The sequence below is a fragment of the Canis lupus genome, chromosome 31, assembly GCF_048164855.1.
Source record: "Canis lupus baileyi chromosome 31, mCanLup2.hap1, whole genome shotgun sequence".
Taxonomy (NCBI): domain Eukaryota; kingdom Metazoa; phylum Chordata; class Mammalia; order Carnivora; family Canidae; genus Canis; species Canis lupus.
In genome coordinates this window covers 33,081,254-33,101,648 of record NC_132868.1, presented here as the reverse complement: position 1 = coordinate 33,101,648, position 20,395 = coordinate 33,081,254, and the positions used below count along the sequence as shown (strand labels likewise).

Here is a 20,395-nt window from a genome sequence, read left to right as displayed (position 1 = left end):
ACAAAAATTAATGAAGATAGTAATAAACAGAGATATAAGCACAGAAGGACACCATTTTGTTATAAATATATTATCTATTCAATCAAGACAATTCTAACTATGATTCTATAAGAATGAAACTGATTCATCTAAAATGTATATTAAAATGCATGAAATTGATAACAAACAAAACAGTCACAAAAAATAAGAACACACTATAAAGTTGTAGTACCCTTATTATATACACTTACTATGCAGTATATACTATATACTATATGTATACATTATATATATACTTACTATGCACTATATACTATATATAGTACAATGACTATATAAACTTAGTAAAGTTACTGTAAAGCTGTAGTAATGAAGACTGTTAAATTTGTAATAAAGGTATGCATATAGATCAGGGAAACAAAATAAAGAGATCCACACACATATGTTAAACTGATTTTGGACATATATATGACAAGGAGATTCAATAGTTAAAAGATAATTTTTAAACATATGGTGTTAGATAACTGATGCCCACATGTAAAGGGTAAAGAAACTTCTACCTTTACCTCCCATAGATGCAACAAAGAAAAATAACTCCTAGACCTAAAATAAGAACTAAAACTAGAGCTTTTTCGCAACGGGTTTGCCGCCAGAACGCAGGTGTCGTGAAAACCACCGCTAAACCTAAACCAAAATGGGAAAGGAGAAGACTCACATCAACATTGTCGTCATTGGACACGTAGATTCGGGCAAGTCTACCACTACTGGCCATCTGATCTACAAATGTGGTGGGATCGACAAAAGAACTATCGAAAAATTTGAGAAGGAGGCTGCTGAGATGGGAAAAGGCTCCTTCAAGTATGCCTGGGTCTTGGATAAACTGAAAGCTGAACGTGAACGTGGTATCACCATTGATATCTCCCTGTGGAAATTCGAGACCAGCAAGTATTATGTGACCATCAATGATGCCCCAGGACACAGAGACTTTATCAAAAACATGATTACAGGTACATCTCAGGCTGACTGTGCTGTCCTGATTGTTGCTGCTGGTGTTGGTGAATTTGAAGCAGGTATCTCCAAGAATGGGCAGACCCGTGAGCATGCCCTTCTGGCTTACACACTGGGTGTAAAACAACTAATTGTTGGTGTTAACAAAATGGATTCCACTGAACCACCCTACAGCCAGAAGAGATACGAGGAAATCGTTAAGGAAGTCAGCACCTACATTAAGAAAATTGGCTACAATCCCGACACAGTAGCATTTGTGCCAATTTCTGGTTGGAATGGTGACAACATGCTGGAGCCAAGTGCTAACATGCCTTGGTTCAAGGGATGGAAAGTCACCCGTAAAGATGGGAATGCCAGCGGAACCACACTGCTTGAAGCCCTGGATTGCATTCTGCCACCAGCTCATCCAACTGATAAGCCCTTGCGTCTGCCTCTCCAAGACGTCTACAAAATTGGTGGTATTGGTACTGTCCCAGTGGGTCGAGTGGAGACTGGTGTTCTTAGGCCTGGTATGGTGGTCCCCTTTGCTCCAGTCAATGTTACAACTGAAGTAAAGTCTGTTGAAATGCACCATGAAGCTTTGAGTGAGGCTCTTCCTGGGGACAATGTGGGCTTCAATGTCAAGAACGTATCTGTCAAAGGTGTTCGTCGTGGCAGTGTGGCTGGTGACAGCAAAAATGACCCACCAATGGAAGCAGCTGGCTTCACAGCTCAGGTGATTATCCTGAACCATCCAGGCCAAATCAGTGCTGGATATGCACCTGTGCTGGATTGTCACGCAGCTCACATTGCAAGTTTGCTGAGCTGAAGGAAAAGATAGATCGTCGTTCTGGAAAGAAGCTGGAAGATGGACCCAAGTTCTTGAAATCTGGGGATGCTGCCATTGTTGATATGGTTCCTGGCAAACCTATGTGTGTTGAGAGCTTCTCTGACTATCCTCCTCTGGGCCGTTTTGCTGTTCATGACATGAGACAGACGGTTGCTGTGGGTGTCATCAAAGCAGTGGACAAGAAGGCAGCTGGAGCTGGCAAACTCACCAAGTTTGCCCAGAAGGCCAAATGAATATTATCCCCAATACCTGCCACCCCAGTCTTTAAATTTTATTTTTATTTATTTATGATAGTCACACAGAGAGAGAGAGAGAGAGAGAGGGGCAGAGACACAGGCAGAGGGAGAAGCAGGCTCCATGCACCGGGAGCCTGACGTGGGATTCGATCCCGGGTCTCCAGGATCGCGCCCTGGGCCAAAGGCAGGCGCTAAACCGCTGCGCCACCCAGGGATCCCACCCCAGTCTTAATCAGTGGTGGAAGAATGGTCTCAGAACTGTTTGTGTCAATTGGCCATTTAAGTTTAATAGTAAAAGACTGGTTAATGATAACAATGCGTCGTAAAACCTTCAGAAGGAAAGGAGAATGTTTTGTGGACCATTTGTTTTATTTATTTTTTTTTTTGTGTGTGTGTGTGTGGCAGTTTTAAGTTATTAGTTTTTAAAATCAGTACTTTTTAATGGAAACAACTTGACCAAAAATCTGTCACAGAATTTTGAGACCCATTAAAACAAAAGTTTAATGAGAAAAAAAAAAAGAACTAAAACTAGAAAGCTCAGAGAAAACTGTGTGACCTAGCAAAGATTTCTAAGACTAAATGAAAAAATGTACAAACTATTTTAAAAAAGAAGAAATTAGACTTCTAAAACATTGAACACTTATGCTTCCAAAGGATGAGCTTAAGAAAATTGATTGGCAAGCCATAACTGGCAGGAATTACAAAGCATGATTCTGAGGAAGAGATGAGTCCAGAATATATGACGAATCCCTACAACTAAATACTGGAAGAAAAATAGTCCTCAAAAACTTGAACAAATGTTTTGATGGGTATTTAATCCAAGAAAATATAGGAATGGAAAGTTCATAATTGCAAACATATTCCATATCCACAGGCATTGAATCGGAATAGGAAATAAATACCCCTATCCATCCTCTAGATGGGCTAGAAGTAAAGAGATAGTCACAAACAAGTATTGGCGAGGATGTGGAACAAAAAGAACTCTCTTACATTGGTGGTTGAAATAAAATTGCTTTGGATACTTTGGAAAGGATTTTGGCAAATTTGTTTATCTTGTAATTACCACACAGCCTAGCAATTACATTTCTGAATATTAATGAAAAAACAAAAACAGTATCCACACAAAGAATTATACTTTAATGTTTATAGTAACCCTATTCTTAACAGGAAAACACCTCTGAAAATAATCCAAATAGAGCAATTGTATCCACAAAATAGAATACTACTCAACAATATAAAGAAACAAACTGTTGATAAATACAACAACATGGAGGGACACTAAATCTTTACACTAAGTGACAAAAGCCAAACACAAAAACCTACCTACTATATGTTTCCACTTATATGAATATTCTAGAAGAGGCAGTGGTTATAACAGTTGTTGCTAAGGGGCCCCAGGTGGGAGATAGGGTAGAAGCATGATTGCACATGAATACCAAGGAACTTTTAAGTGATAGAAATGTTCTGTGCCTGTTCTGTTCGTCAGTTGGTTAAGCGACGAACTATTGATTTCAGCTCAAGTCATGATCTCAGGGTTGTGAGATCAAGCCTGGCTCGGGCTCCATGCTCACTGGGGAGTCTGCTCGAGATTCTCTCTCTGTCTCCCTCTGCACCCCCCCCCCATTGCATACATGCACACGCTTTCTCAAAATAAATAAATAAATCTTAAAAATATAAAAATCAAACAGAACGTAATGTAGAAATGTGCCATGTCATGATTGTGGGGGCATTTACATGACCATATACATTTCTCAGAACTCATCTAACTGTAAAATTAAAATTGGAAAATTTTATTTTATATAAATTATGTTTCATTATAGGTTATTTTTAAAAGTATTAAGTTCCACAAGTTCTTTGCTTATTACATATCTACAACATTAGGGTAGCATAACAATGGAATATGTGTACATAAGTAGAGATGCATATGTATTCCCAACAAAAACGATTGGTAAAAATCTGCCTTTTGTCCTGCTTTTCCTCACTTTAGGGAAACACTTCTTTAAAGTATTAGTTATTTCTTCCCTTCCAGTGCTACTCTCTGAGTCTTTCTTACTTTGTGTAAAAGCAACTCCTCAGCTCTCCATGCTTGAGAAAATTTGAGACCTTTTCTTCCACAAAAAAATAGTATCTTTCTTATATGCATTTAACTAAAAATTGAGTGTCCACTATATGCTAGATCATTAATTGAGCAGTCTCATATACTTTTTTTCTTAATCTTGATAATATTCTCTGAGGCACATTTTGTTATTTCCAGATAAGGGCAGTGATAGTCAAAGTGAAGAATCTAAAGAGATTCATTGATACCCCAGTGTTACCAGTTCATAAGCGGTGAGATTATTCCCTGTCACCTCAGATCCTCTGAGAGTCTGTTTTCTAATATAAATGCTTAGGGTTTCATGATTAATTGGAGGTTAATGTCCCAAGTTACCTGGCTCCATTTTTAAGAATGCTTTTCAGTGATTAAAGAGAGTAGAACATTTGAAATGTCAGAAAATATGCTTGTCTCCCATCTAAAATAGGTTTTAGCAAGTGGCCTTTAATTAACTTCCAAATAATACAACATAGCTAGCTAGCTACCTAGCTGATGGGGTCTTAAATGCTCACATAGCATAGAAATGGGAAATCCTAATTTCTTTATATTAATTAGCCTTATAGTTATGTAAAAGGGCCACTTGACATACAGAGAATTAAATAACAAGAAAATCAGCTTCCCAGATACTGGAAAAAATGGCCTCAAATAAAATGTATTCATGTAAAATAATTAAGCACTTAGGTATAGTATACCTCAGCACTCAGTGAGTCACCTTTTTTTTCTTTCTTGGCAACTGTGGTTAATATGTCAACATTATTGGCTACCGAAGTTAAAATTAACAAAATAGGAATGTTAAGAGCAATTTTTGAAATGCTTTAATTGTTAATGTTTTAAAAATGGTTATGACTTTAGAGTTCAAGGTATATAATGCATTTTTCAACATAGCCATAATCAGGGTAGTAAAAAGTGAAATATATATATATATATATATACACACACATATATATATATTTGTGTAGATTCTGAGCAAATAGAATCTTCTATTTTTAATTATGAATATGCCAAAGTTCTTTGTGTTTACATTGCTCATGGCAATTTCCTATATATTTGCTCCCAGTTTGCAAAAGAATATGCAAAATTAAAACTGCATTTTTTTTTTTTTTTACTTTAGAGAGATGCACCAACAAATTCTCTCTCCAGAATATGTGGGTCTCAAGTGAAGACATATGTCATAATATCTCTGAAACTTCTCACATAGAAAATTTAAAAAATATTGCTGCCCCCTAATAATTTACCCTTGTATTAACTGCTCTTTAGGTTTGGTGTACTTCTCCACCTCTTCTATTCACACTGGCATTACATCTACATCCTTCTTTGGAATATGATAGAAAATTATTTTCAGAGCCTTCATAATGAACAAGAAAACAATTTCTGTCAACTAGTTTATAATACTTTTCCAGTCACTTCATCAAAAATGCTTGTGTTTCTGAATATATGTATTCAATTACTTTTTTTAAATTGAAATAATATTTTAAATAATTTTGATTCAAAGCAGATAAATGGAAAAGATGGATTATGATGTTGAAAAGTTACTAGGACAATCAAAAGGTCAGAATAAAATGAAAACAATGTTTTACAATATATAAGCAGCAAAAGAAGTGGTTTTATTTAGGTTATTAAAATTTATTTTACTCCAATGCAATTAAACTATATTTCATTCTTTATTTTCGGACACTCCATATATCTTGTGTAGTGTAGTCTTAAATTTAATATGCTGACCCTGAAGAAAGACTACCTGGGAAATTTCCCAGTTTAAACTACTCTTGCTGTATTTGCTTTCTTTTGTCTCTTCAGAAAGCAGAGGCAAAGGCAACCAACCTGCATTAGATGCTTCCATTTCATGAAATCAAGAGATCTATTCTTCATCAGATGTTCCAAATTTAGGAAACTGTCAAAACTTAACAAAGCCTGCTAGCTAAAGGAATAATTTCATTTTGTTTTTCCTTTAAGAATCACACCAGAGTCATTTATTTCCATTTTACATCTGACGTTGCATCAATCAAGAATGTTCCCTGTGTTTCCTTCTCTTATGAAGCTAAATGTACAAATAAGTAAACCCTCAAATTATATAGACTTCATGGTAATGCCCAGCAACCCATTTTTCTTATGTAATTCCAACTTGCAGTAACAGCTTCTTAAAACAGGAATATTTTATCTTAGATATGTAGATGGCCACGGACTCACCATGTGGCCTTACTATACTCGTTTACATGCTCCTAATTTTTAATACTTCAAATAGAGTGTGCAGGGCTAAAAAATTTTTGTTACTATTTTATATTTACTTGCTTACATTTTTCATTTGTTGGTGCTAAAATAGCTTCTGAAATTTTCTTCAAATTGACCTTATATGCATGGTTTTGTGCACGTGCATATTGTGTGTCTGTGTGTTTGTGTGTGAGACAGAATGATAGAGAAAGAGAGAGAGCAAAGAGAGAAAGAGATGGGAAGGGAATGGAAAGGAAGGGCAGGGCAGAGACCCAAATTTAGGACTTAATTCTATAAGAGTTATCCTCTGCAAATCACAATTAGAAGATAATACATGAAAATAGAACCTAGAGAACATGGTATATTATTTTGTCAGTGACAGTGTTTTTGTACTAGTTCATAATATTTTCTCCCTCTTTCCTTTTCCCTAATGTTCTGTTTTGTTAGCTAATTATGAAAGGGACAAAATTGGAAAAATAGCAACACTGGAAATATAGTTAATGGACTAGTTCACATTAATTACTACTGTAGGATTTCTGCAGATATTATTTCTCAAAGAATCATTTAAAAGGTGGCAATTTGGCATTGTGTCAGCTACATAATTCTTTCTGAAAAATGCCAACAGAAACCCAATATAACAAAAAAAATAACAAATTTCAACTGTATTTCTGACCATAATGTTAATTTTTCTGTAAGAGAAAATAATAGAGCTGGGAGAAATCCAAGTCATTATCTTGTCCAACACTTTCATTGCAACAATGAAGTGAGTCAGGGGAACTTAAGGCAATGCTACTTAAGAGCATACTTAAGGAGGCTTTAACATGGGCAGTTTTAGGCTTTTCTCCCTTTCTGCTGCCCTCCTTATTCTTCACTTGAGGTCGGGAATAGGTTGATTTTGTAAACTTTGTTATTTTATTCACATTAAGTTAATTGTGGGTCTGGTAAATGAATCAAAATTAAAAGTGGGGGAAAATATGTCAATAAATTGCCATTAGTAATTTCCTTTAATACTGAATACTGATTATATGACCCAATTATATTATTTTTAAAGGAGTAAAACATTCTGATTAAATCAATAGCAAAGATTACAAGTATCAGGTTAGGTGTAAAATAAAACCAATGGCAAAGCAGAATTCCTGGATTAGTTCTACAATGACTATAGTCAAATGAAACTTTAGAAATACACATGGAATTTAGAAAATCCTTATTTGAATAGAAAACACAAGAGTAAATCATTGTATGTAAATAGGAACATCTGCTTCTAACAGTGAAATTTTAAAAATTTAAAATTTAAAAATAGATACTTCATATCAAAATCTTAATTTTGCCTTCCTACAAACAAATGAGTGAGATCTAGACATTCCAGGCCAGCATTCTCCGACAGTATCAGCCAGCTGGGTCCAAATGGCAGCAGTCCTCCCTCGGATTGGGCATGTGCACTCCAGTTCATTATGTGCTCTATCCTGTTGGCCTCATGCATCATATCACCTGCCTGGCTTTTGTAAGCCCTTGAGTCTGAGACCCTGGAGGTCTAACAACTGCGGCACTGATGATGAGCTTAATTCAGTTCCAAAAAATATCAGCTGTGAGCAAGGTACTTTCATAGTTACTGGTGATACAAAGAAGAAGGCATGATCCCTGAACCCAAGGAACTCATAGATGACTGTTTCCAGTGAGATCAACTGGTAATTATAATACTTTACAACATCTTCATTGAAAAGGTATAGAGGTGGTAAAGACCAAAGTGATTAAATTCACCTTACAGCTTCTTGAGATGGTACTTAGTTAACTGATATTCAGTGTTTCTTCTTTTCTAATGTATGCATTTAAGAGTATAAATTTCCCTCCAAGCATGGTGTTAACTCTATTTCACAAGTTTCAACATGTACTTTTGTTATAACTAATTTTAAAACTCTTTCTAATTCCCATCTATGTGATTTCTCCTTTGACCTGTGGGTTATTTAAAAGTGTATTTCTTAATTTCCAAACATATGAAATGTTCTAATTATTATTATAGGTTGCTCTCTACCTTAATAATCTTATAGCAAACATATTCTAAATGATTTTAGTTCTTTGAAATTTGTTGAGACTTGCTTTATGGACTAGCATGTGGCCAGATTTGTAAATGTCAATGTGAGTTTGAAGAGAATATGTGTTCTTCAGTTGTTGAATGCAGTGTTCTACCCATTAGGTCAAGTTTGCTGATCCTCGGGGTACAGGATGGTTCAGTTGGTTAAGCGTCTGCCTTTGGCTCAGTTCGCAATCTCAAGGTTGTGGGATCAAGCTCCATATGGGGCTCCCTGCTCAGCAAGGAGTCCGCTTCTCCCTCTCCTTCTGCCCCTCCTCCCTCCCTCATTCTCTCTCTCTCTCAAATAATAAAATCTTTTTTAAAAAAGTTTGCTGATCATGTCATTCAGATATTCTACATCTTCACTGATTTCTAAAATCTACTTTTTATTAAGGATTTTATTTATTTATTCATGAGAGAGAGGCAGAGACACAGGCTCTCACACACAGAGGGAGAAGCAGGCTCCCTGCAGGGAGCCCGATGCAGGACTCAATCCCAGGACCCCAAGATCACAATCTGAGCCAAAGGCTCAACCGCTGAGCCACCCAGAATCCCTCTAAAATCTACTTATCCTATCATTTACTGAGAGAGGTATGTAAAATATCTTGTCATATCTTGTCATAATTGTGGATATGTCTGTTTCTCTTCGTAAGTGGTTTTGTAAGTCCTTATGTATTTTTTATTAAGATATAACATCCGTAAAGTACATAATCTTAAATAAATAGGTATTTCTGATAGCAGAAGGAAAAATTTTGGAATCATTTTAAACATGACAAAAATCTGTCTGAACAGAGATAACTTTAAAATGCAAAGTCAAAAAATGCAGTCAATATACTTCAATTAAAGATAAATAAAAAATTTAAAAGTCAACTGTACTTCAGTTAAATATACAAATAAGTGAAAATTAAATAGAATCAAATAAAAATTTTTAAAAATGCACATATTACATCTTAACATATTTTATTAATCACTGGATAGTAAAGAGATTATTGAAAATCTTATTTTCCTTTATTAAAAGTATGACTAAAGCAAGCAAAAAAGTTAGAAGTTGTATCTATAATACAGAGCCAGTTCATGAAATTCAGGCTGTTGGAAAATTTCTCAGCTTCTAAATGAAACACAGTTTTTTTCACTCTTCTTAGTTTGTTGCATAGGCATAATTTACTTAGGATGGAATTCTTGAATTCAGTTTCATTATCATAAAAGTTTTTCATCTATATAAGTGATAAAATCAACTAGGATACCCTCCTCTCAACCTCATTTCTTTTATATCTGTTCAGGGGAATATGACCTGCTTATTGTGGTATTCATAGACAAGGGAAATATACTAATTAAATTGGATATTCATCACCTGCTAATTTATATTAAAAGGTAAAACCACCATGGTATGTCAGATGCTAACAGTCTCCATCAAAATCTCATGTGAAAAATGACAGTCTCTAGCAAAGCAAAAAACATATAGCATGATAAGAATAGGGGCACGTGGATGGTTCAGTCAGTTGAGCATTGGACTCTTGGTTTTCAGCTTGGGTCATAATCTCGTGGATTGAGCCCCACATCAAGCTCAGCATTCAGCACCAAGTCTGCTTGAAAGTCTCATTTCCTCCCCCTTTGCTGCTCCTCCTCCTCCTCCTCTCTCTCTCTCAAATATATAAATAAAATATTTTTAAAAAGAGAAGAATAGTTGCTTGTCACTCATTTACCCTCAGCCCCATGCTCTAGAGATGGGGTAACATAGTAGATTTATATATATTATTACTTTCTCCTAACCATTACACTTTCAGAAGAGGCGCTGGAAACTTCACAGTTATTTTTTGAAACATTGACTCCTCCTTTGAACTATTACTAGTGTCTGCATTACACACTTTTTCTCTATTTAGATATAAATTATTTTTGTTATACTCGCATAATTTGCTTTCCTTAAAACTCAAATTCTGTAACATGAAAACAAAGAAAAACCATTTGCAACCGTTCTGTTGCAGCTAGCTATATAACTTTGAGCAAGAATATAACTTCAAAATGATCTCATGTCAATCCCTCACCTAAAGCAAAGGTCAAGTCTGAGTCTATTCAAATTCAAATTATTTAAGTATTTGAGGACTGAAATAATGACCATTTCTACATTATTGATATCTTCCCCCTAGATGGCTGAATAGGCCTTCAGAATAAGTGTCCTATGGTGTCATTATGTAGTCTTATTGACATGGTTTTAATACAAATCAACCTCTTAAGTTCAAAATCTTTTCCTTCGTTTGACAGAGATATTTTCTTCAAAAAGAGAGAGCAGGAATTTAATATTTAAATCTATATCACAATTATCTTTAAAGAAATAAAAAATGCTATCAACTTCATAGGTTTTATGTAATAAATTAAGCCACCTGACACAAATCATTAAAGGAGTATATTATACAATGCAAAGAGTTTTAAACATTAACTAATTGTCTCATACTACATAGATGTAGTCTAGTAGCTACTGTCTAAAATCAGGGACAGATGCATAATCTAACCTAGATTACCCACATATTCTCTCTGAAATTTGAAATGTAGGGTGTCCCCACAAAACCATTTTCTATATACCAAGAACCAAATCAGAGAGAACTCTTAGAAGACAGCTGCAGTTGTCCAAGCAATAGATTTGAGTGTATTTTATTGCTATTTTTAACTTAGAGAAAGGGGGGAAAATGGCACATGGAATAGGGTAAATCCAAATGTTAGAGGGTTAGAGTCCACTGCAGCTCACTAATTTTGTAATGACTTCAAGTTTTTTAATCCCTCCTGACGGTTTCCAATCAGATGTTCTTGAAGCTTCCATGAAGTTTTAACTTTCTATAATATTATGATTTATTCCTATAGCACTTTTTAAAATGGTAATACGAGATGAAAATCTCTTGAGACTGTGTGTTTATTTTAAAATTTCAGTTACAAAATTCTCTCTGGAATATGTCCCATTCAGTACTGTATTTGGCATGCTGTGATGTTTGTAGAAAAAAAGATACTTGAAAATTATTTGCATTTCCTTCAAATGACACATATGTATGTAATTATGACATGCATATGTAAAATAAGACATGACGATAGAAAATAAAGGTATGTGTCAACTTCAACTTGAATTTTGTAAACAGTTCATTATTAGAGTATACTTGTTTATATTTTCCATTTGGTTTTAAATGCCTAGTTGTTGAAGCATCCATGACGTTTACCTTGTAGTTTTGTGTGTGTCGGAAATGGCGATGTGGAGGAGGTATGTGCAGAGAGAGAGACTAGATTTGGAAACTAAAAAGGAAAATGTTTTTTTTCCCCATATTTTTCTTGTTTTAATTGCTAGGTCAAGATCCCAGGAAGAGTGTTTCTCAGTAAGAATGTAAGGTGCAAGGCAGACTAAAGTATTGCATATTGAAGGGTTTTAAATAGTGCATGCCCTCAAGGACTGAGGATTCAAGCCAGTAGACCTGCTAAACTTAAAGTCACAGGGTAAGACTGACATCTTTTTGAATTATCTGAATCTGGTGGGACAGAATTTTAGTTGGCTATTTTATTATGTCACACTTAACTTCTTTTTATTGATTAAATTTTAATTGACTACTTAATATTTTGTGTAGGTGAACATTTATGTGTTTTGTTGACATACTGATAGGATTACAGAGTGAAAGTTAAGCATTTTACGTGCCATTGTAAAGAAAAGGAGCATTATGTAACTTATTTCATATCCAAACATGTACGGTATGTAAGACCAGTCAAATCACCAAAAAACATCAATCTATTAGGGGCAAGAAGATTCTTGGAATTTCCTAATTAGAATATTTTACCCTTTAGAAATAATTCAGCTTATTTCTGGAATATATATCCAGAACCTTGAAATGCCCAATTAATCAAAAAGTTTTTAGATCATGAGTTGACCAAATTTATATGGTAATCAGAGAAGTTTCTTGTGTATAGAAAATTCACGGGATGCCTGAGTGGCTCATCGGTTGAGCGTCTGCCTTCAGCTCAGGTTGTGATCCCAGGTCAGGGGATCAAGTCCCACATCAGGCTCCCTATGAGGAGCATGCTTCTCTTTCTTTCTATGTCTCTGCCTCTTGCTGTGTCTCTCATGAATAAATAAATAAATAAATAAATATTTTTTTAAAAAAAGAAAAAAATTCACGTGGAGGTTGTGAAGTAATAAGGCTTTAATGACAACATATGTTTTAGTACAAAATATAATTTAGACCACTTCTGACGATGTGTTTTGCATCAATGCTATCAGGAATCTAATGGAAAATACAGATGACTGGGCCCCTGTCCTAAGTAAGTGAATCACAAACTTTCTGTCTGTAAAAATGAAGATAATTAATAGTGTTATCTAGTAAGAATATTGTACAAATTATGCAACTAATTCACCTGCTATTTAGAAATCTCTAAATAACAATGGGCTGTATTGTTGGATATGTATGTGTGTAGTTCTCTTTTAAAACTGGGATTTTCTGGGATCCCTGGGTGGCGCAGCGGTTTGGCGCCTGTCTTTGGCCCAGGGCGCGATCCTGGAGACCCGGGATTGAATCCCACGTCGGGCTCCCGGTGCATGGGGCCTGCTCCTCCCTCTGCCTGTGTCTCTGCCTCTCTCTCTCTCTGTGTGTGTGTGACTATCATAAATAAATAAAAATTTAAATAAATAAATAAAACTGTGATTTTCTTTCATTATTATTATTTTCTTTACATTTCTTTCATTGTGGTTATTATAACTGTTATTATTCATTATTATTCACTAGTTGCTGTTATTAATTCTGGCATACTCCAAAATTTGAAAATCGTGTATTTACCTATTTTCTATTATGCCCTAATAATAAAATAACAAGGAAAATAATACTCTAGAACCAGCAATAGTTTTAATATACATATTATATATATATTGAGGTTTTCTAAGCTACTCCATGTCATTGATAGATGATCCCAAACCAAAAATGGATACTCTCTGCAGTATGATGCATTTGTTTTGCATTTAGCAGAAGGCTGTTGGTCATTCTGGAAATTTCATTTACAGACTGAGACTTTAAAACTACAGTGTGGTTTTTCTTGGTTTGTATTTTTATCTACCCCTGAAAATGACTAGAAATGAAATGGAACATGAATTCCAGAATTTGCTAAAATGCTATATTGAAAATTTCTCTCAGGGTTTGCATTTTTAATGTTCAATGCAAAAATTACTCATTATTTTCATTCTCATATGACAAGTTAAATTATGTTTCATTTCACTATTTTATAGAACAGTATTTTTTCTCATAAAATCTCTAGGACGTACAGCCAAGAATAGCTTGATGAAAATGATTTCTCTTACTTTTCTTCTTAAAAACATTCTTCATCTGGCATCTCTAAATAGATAGCAAATTGCTATATGCATTATACATTTTTGTCTTAAACTGACAATTCGGTATTTGGCAGTGTTTGTATTAATGTAAAGTGCTTAAGATGTTGTTCCTAAAACCTGTAAGTTAATAATTATAAATTATATGTTATAATTATAAATCAGTAATTATTCAATAAATAGAGTAAGAATAATTTTAGTTGAAGACAGAAATCTCTAAATAATGGACTGAATTATTGGATATGTATGTACGCAGTCCTCTTTTAAAACTGGAATTTGGACTTAGTGTAAGCCCTTAAATTGTTAACCACCAGCTCCTGACCGTAAAATTGTATTAAAGAATTATGATCAGTGCAACACAGCCACAAACTCTTCGATAGTGTTCAATATGAATGTCCTTCTGTTATCCTTCCATCATTCTAAAAAAATAAAAATATTTACTGAGGACGCTTATTATCACCAAATAAACTACTTTACACTTCCTTTAAATTACAAAGTGAGACTCATGCATTATAGAAGAAATTAGAGTATAGACATTTTTATATGACTGCCAAATTTCACAAATCTTAGAAATGACTGGGATCCTGCTTAGGTTAACTGACTCTAACGCCCTCAATTTTTCTATATCTTTTTATCTCATCTTCCTTGTCGATATTCTTTACCAGTCCTAATTGAGGTTTGGTACTGTAATTTGACTTAATTCTTACAAAGGTAGCTGATAGACAATATAACATAAAAAAAACAAGACCTTTCCTCATTTTTAGACAAAATTCTACTTCTTTCTCCCACCTTCTGCTTTTGCATTTAATCTGAAAACACCCATTAAGCAAACAGCCAAAGTTCTCCTATTCTTATTCCCTCTTTATACATCTTTCAGTGCTCATCAAGTCTTGTCATCTCTTTTGACATATCTGTTTTGGAAGTTTCTCCCAGACTGCTCATCATTGATTCTTTCCCCTACTCCCTGCCATTTACAATGAACACACCAATATCAATTAGTGTAGAGCTGCTTGTTATTTTTTGACCTTTAAAAAGGCCAAATCCTTCCATTTATTTGTTTCAACTGTGTACTTGACAATATTGTTTTTCTAATGGAGGGTCATGAGTTGATTCCGATTTGATAACTCAGACTTTTTCCTCTCAATTTTGTAACTTAATGAATTTTTGACAATTCCAATTTATTGACTATGTGCATATACCTTGACCTTGAAATCCTTCCACAACCATTTGTAATGTTATAGTTGAATATAGTCAAACTTGAAAATTATATTGAAAGCCATCGCATCTGCCCAGTTTTTACTCAAAACACTGCACCCTCTTTCTTCCCTCTCACATTATCATACCTTCTCATATCTTCTGCATAGGTTGCTATTCACTATCTTCATCCTTAAGCTAGCATTAAATCTTCATTTTATTTAACATTTTCTTTTGACTTCCCCTTCTACTACCATCCAGAGTAGTCTTCTTTTAAAGGGTATACATCTTCCTTTTCGCATATGATTATAACTTAATCATGGGAATATTTCATCATACTCAGGAATTCCAGCCATACTCAAAGGGCATGAAGTTATCCAAGAGCAGGTGTTGGGGATCATTCTTAGAATTTGGTCTACCATACACAATTTACAGCCAATATCTTGAAAAGTGGTGTTAATCTTCACCTTCAATCCTGTTCCATTCTTTTCTCGGTTAAGTTGGTAATGCTATCATCATAGCTACCAAAGGCAGAATTGGAGGAATAAGCCCTATTTCCTCACTGTCTTCTGATTTTGAACCATCATTCAGCACGTTCTACACACTTGCTAGGTATTTCTTAAATCTATCCTCATTGTTATTGCTATGTCATTCATTTTATACCTTGTAATTTATTGATCAATCATCTTTTATTATTCCAACATATCTTTACATTACTGCCAGAATAAATACCAAGATAAAAAAATTGAGCATGGCACACTTCTACCATAAGTCACATAATGCAATAATTTTTAGTGGTAGTGGAGCAAGTGGCATATTAGAGTAGACTTGGGATATTTTTCCAAATGCTTCCACCTCTTCACCTCCTCTTTTCATTCTTATATTCTGACCCAAGCTTGGATTGATAATCTGTTTGAGAATGACTGCTTAGTCGTTCTTATTTTTCATTTAAAAATAATGAAATTCGAATTTTACAGATCTGTAATGGAGCCTCCATTATCTAATCCTTTTCCCTAGCTTGATTTTCTATTCCTCAGCATCTGATATTTCACCCTTTAAAGATACTTACCCCACTTATCTCATTATATATAAATTTAGTATTACTACTCACAATGTTTACTTTCTTAGAATTTCTTGACCCTCTTCTTATTTTGTCAGATTACTATTCAGTTCGGGGTAGTTACTTCACATACCAACTTTTCTAAGTTGATATTCATGATTTCTTTTTCCACTTGTTCTCCATAGAGCAAATTAGTTCCCTCCTGTCTACAATTTTCATTTTAGTTGTGTATTTGTCTAGCTCTTACAACTTTGATTTGCATTTCTATTTATATAAGTCTTTGTGGTATACTAACTCTAAGGTATCCTCCAATTATTACTACTCCCTGGTGTTCATGATTTTGTGTAATCCTCTTTCCCTGGATATGTACAGAACTTGTGACTTGCTTCTAATCAATAGTCTATGGCAGGGACGCTTGGTGGCTCAGCAGTTAAGTGTCTGCCTTTAGCTCAGGGCATGGTCCTAGGGTCCAGGATCAAGTCCCGCATCAGGCTCCTTGTGGGAAGCCTGCTTCTTCCTCTGCCTGTGTCTCTGCTAATCTCTCTCTCTCTCTCTCTCTCTCTCTCTCTCTCATGAATAAATAAATAAAATCTTTAAAAAATAGTCTCTGGCAAAGGTGATGGGATATCACTCTCATGATTGTATTATATAAGACTCCATCTTGTGATAGTAAGATTGCTTTAGAGATTTTCCTTGCTGGATTAATGAAATATGTGGCCATATTGAGAAAGCATCATGAGGCAACAAAATGTGGAAGTCCACTAGGAACAGCAGACAGCCTCCAGAAGCTGAGGATGGCTTCAAGATACTGAGAGCAGCTTCTAGCAGGTACATTAGAACAAACAGTAAGTCAGAGCTCTCAGTCTCATAATCTCAAGGAAATAAATCTTTCCACCACTTGAGTAAACTTGGAAACAGATTCTTCACTAGTAGACCTGAAGATTAAAACATGCTGGTTGATGCCTTCATCTCCTCCTTTTTAGATCCTGAGAAGAGGACTCTTCTAAACTATGTTCAGATCTTAAACTGCTGAAACTGTGAGATAATAAATACGTGGTTCTGTGCTGTTAAAAGTTTGGTACTGCACAAAAACAGACACATAGATCAGTGGAACAGAATAGAGAATCCAGAAGTGGACCCTGAACTTTATGGGCAAATAATATTCGATAAAGGAGGAAAGACTATCCATTGGAAGAAAGACAGTCTCTTCAATAAATGGTGCTGGGAAAATTGGACATCCACATGCAGAAGAATGAAACTAGACCACTCTCTTTCACCATACACAAAGATAAACTCAAAATGGATGAAAGATCTAAATGTGAGACAAGATTCCATCAAAATCCTAGAGAAGAACACAGGCAACACCCTTTTTGAACTCGGCCATAGTAACTTCTTGCAAGATACATCACGAAGGCAAAAGAAACAAAAGCAAAAATGAACTATTGGGACTTCATCAAGATAAGAAGCTTTTGCACAGCAAAGGATACAGTCAACAAAACTCAAAGACAACCTACAGAATGGGAGAAGATATTTGCAAATGACATATCAGATAAAGGGCTAGTTTCCAAGATCTATAAAGAACTTATTAAACTCAACACCAAAGAAACAAACAATCCAATCATGAAATGGGCAAAAGACATGAACAGAAATCTCACAGAGGAAGACATAGACATGGCCAACATGCATATGAGAAAATGCTCTGCATCACTTGCCATTAGGGAAATACAAATCAAAACTACAATGAGATACCACCTCATACCAGTGAGAATGGGGAAAATTAACAAGGCAGGAAACCACAAATGTTGGAGAGGATGCGGAGAAAAGGGAACCCTCTTACACTGTTGGTGGGAATGTGAACTGGTGCAGCCACTCTGGAAAACTGTGTGGAGGTTCCTCAAACAGTTAAAAATATACCTGCCCTACGACCCAGCAATTGCACTGTTGGGGATTTACCCCAAAGATACAAATGCAATGAAACGCCGGGACACCTGCACCCCGATGTTTATAGCAGCAATGGCCACGATAGCCAAACTGTGGAAGGAGCCTCGGTGTCCAACGAAAGATGAATGGATAAAGAAGATGTGGTTTATGTATACAATGGAATATTACTCAGCTATTAGAAATGACAAATACCCACCATTTGCTTCAACGTGGATGGAACTGGAGGGTATTATGCTGAGTGAAGTAAGTCAGTCGGAGAAGGACAAACATTATATGTTCTCATTCATTTGGGGAATATAAATAATAGTGAAAGGGAATATAAAGGAAGGGAGAAGAAATGTGTGGGAAATATCAGAAAGGGAGACAGAACGTAAAGACTGCTAACTCTGGGAAACGAACTAGGGGTGGTAGAAGGGGAGGAGGGCGGGGGGTGGGAGTGAATGGGTGACGGGCACTGGGGGTTATTCTGTATGTTAGTAAATTGAACACCAATAAAAAATAAATTAAAAAAAATAAAAATTAAAAAAAAATAAAAAATATTAAAAAAAAAAAAGTTTGGTGATTTGTTATACAGCAATAGAAAGCTAATGTATTCTTCAGTGCTGGATATTGGCTTCCTCAAGAGCAGATTGTGCCTTAGCCATTCTGTTCACCCTGTAGTAGAGTCTGATACAGAGTAAATGCTTCAAGAAGATTTGTTGAAGGATTTTAGTTATACAGAAGGCATAAATTATGTGGCTCCAGGCCTTAGGTAGTCATTAATTTCCAGAGATATAATATAGGCACTAGCATCTCTTCTGCTTTTTTCCTTTTTAAGTCCAACTGATCCACCCACCCAGAACTTCATGTCAATTAAATCCAAAGAGCCCTGAACCTGTACCTCAATGACCTTTTTTTTTTTTTAATATTTTTAATTTTTATTTATTTATGATAGTCACAGAGAGAGAGAGAGAGAGGCAGAGACACAGGCAGAGGGAGAAGCAGGCTCCATGCACCGGGAGCCTGATGTGGGATTCAATCCCGGGTCTCCAGGATCGCGCCCTGGGCCAAAGGCAGGCGCCAAACCGCTGCGCCACCCAGGGATCCCTGTACCTCAATGACCTTAATATTGATTTTAACCTGCATTTTTTAAAATATATTTTTAGCCTTCATTCTTGATTCTAATCTGAATCTTAATGTTTTCTTCGGTGGCCCATTTGATTTGATGATATGCCGAGATTTTTGTTTTAACTTCTTTGATGTCATATCACCTTGATTTTAGATATTTACATAATCTCACTGAAGAAACCTCCTGACTCCAGGCCCTATTTCTAAATGACACAGCTGCCATATGGGGAATCAGATAGTTATTTCATGGCGATTTATGGTTCTAAATCTTCTCATTTTCTAAGAGTCAGCCATTCTCCAGTCCATCTCCATTGAAAATAATTTGTCATGGGCAAAAGAGCACCATGAATAGATGCTTATATTTATACTACAAAAGACAGATGTGAAAGCAGAGTAGTTGGTGCTGTATTTTTAAGCACCACTGACCTAAATGAACTTCTGTGGCTCTCTTTTTTTTTTTCCTGGATATAATCAGAAGGGTTTGGAAAGAAGTGGGCATAAGCTATACAATGATTTTTTTTTTTTTTTGATAACAGAGTGATACGAGCAGACAAAATGCCTACTGCTTTTAAGGGATTTGAAGCCAATGGGTTTCTTCAAATGTCACCTATTTAGTTACTCATTGTCCATGTGTCCACCAATGACTAGAATGACCAGGATTTCCAATTGTTTAACACTGGTTAAATAGACAGAATATACTGGTTTTAAAATAGAGCCCTATCTACAGGCACAAAAGAGAAAACACACAGTTAGTAGCTACCTGATGACAAACATCTGGTATATATACCACTGTATGAATTGGTAATGTCTGCATTTTGACTTGAAATATTTTATCTATAGAAACCTCTAATCCAACTTCTAAAAAACTCTCACTCTATTCTTCCATTCCAAATACTGCTAACAGCATGTAGCCTTTGGGTCTTATCAATTCCAGTTTGGCTTTACCCTCCTGATCCTAAACTTTCAGAGCCAGTATTCTTTTTTCATGGAAACTTTTGGCACCTAAGGAACTGACCATTTCCTAGGATTTATTGAATAGTGATATTAGTTTATCCTCATCTATCTACTTTTATATCATTAAGAGCTAAATTTCCCAAGAGAATGCTCTTACTTTTTTCCCCAAACATGACTAGTATTCCATTTCTAATCCTAATCATTTCTCTGCCAATCACGCTCTGCCCTGCATGCACACTTTCAGCCCTACAGTGAAATTTACCTTTTTTCAAGCTAATTTTACAAAAGCAACTACAACTGTATATTCACTTCAAAAATGATAGCCTGGGATAAATTATGCTACTTGGGGTCACAAAAGAGTGGAGATCTGTGCTGTCTTCA

At 35.4% G+C, this 20,395-nt stretch overlaps 2 long non-coding RNA genes across 10 annotated transcripts in view; one reads left to right on the top strand and one right to left on the bottom strand.

Annotated features, from left to right (window-relative positions):
* The window catches only part of LOC140622260 (uncharacterized), a 279,983-nt gene that overhangs the window by 22,233 nt on the left and 237,355 nt on the right, over positions 1-20,395 (top strand). For 8 of the 9 annotated variants that reach the window (XR_012022015.1, XR_012022016.1, XR_012022014.1 and 5 more), the window contains one exon: positions 11,743-11,888. This is a non-coding gene — a long non-coding RNA (uncharacterized lncRNA). Of the gene's footprint in view, positions 1-11,742; positions 11,889-12,663; positions 12,705-20,395 lie in introns of all 9 variants that reach the window. The other variant, XR_012022017.1, reaches the window with a different exon arrangement.
* The window catches only part of LOC140622262 (uncharacterized), a 51,794-nt gene that overhangs the window by 12,103 nt on the left and 19,296 nt on the right, over positions 1-20,395 (bottom strand). The gene's annotated exons all lie outside the window — the stretch shown is intronic.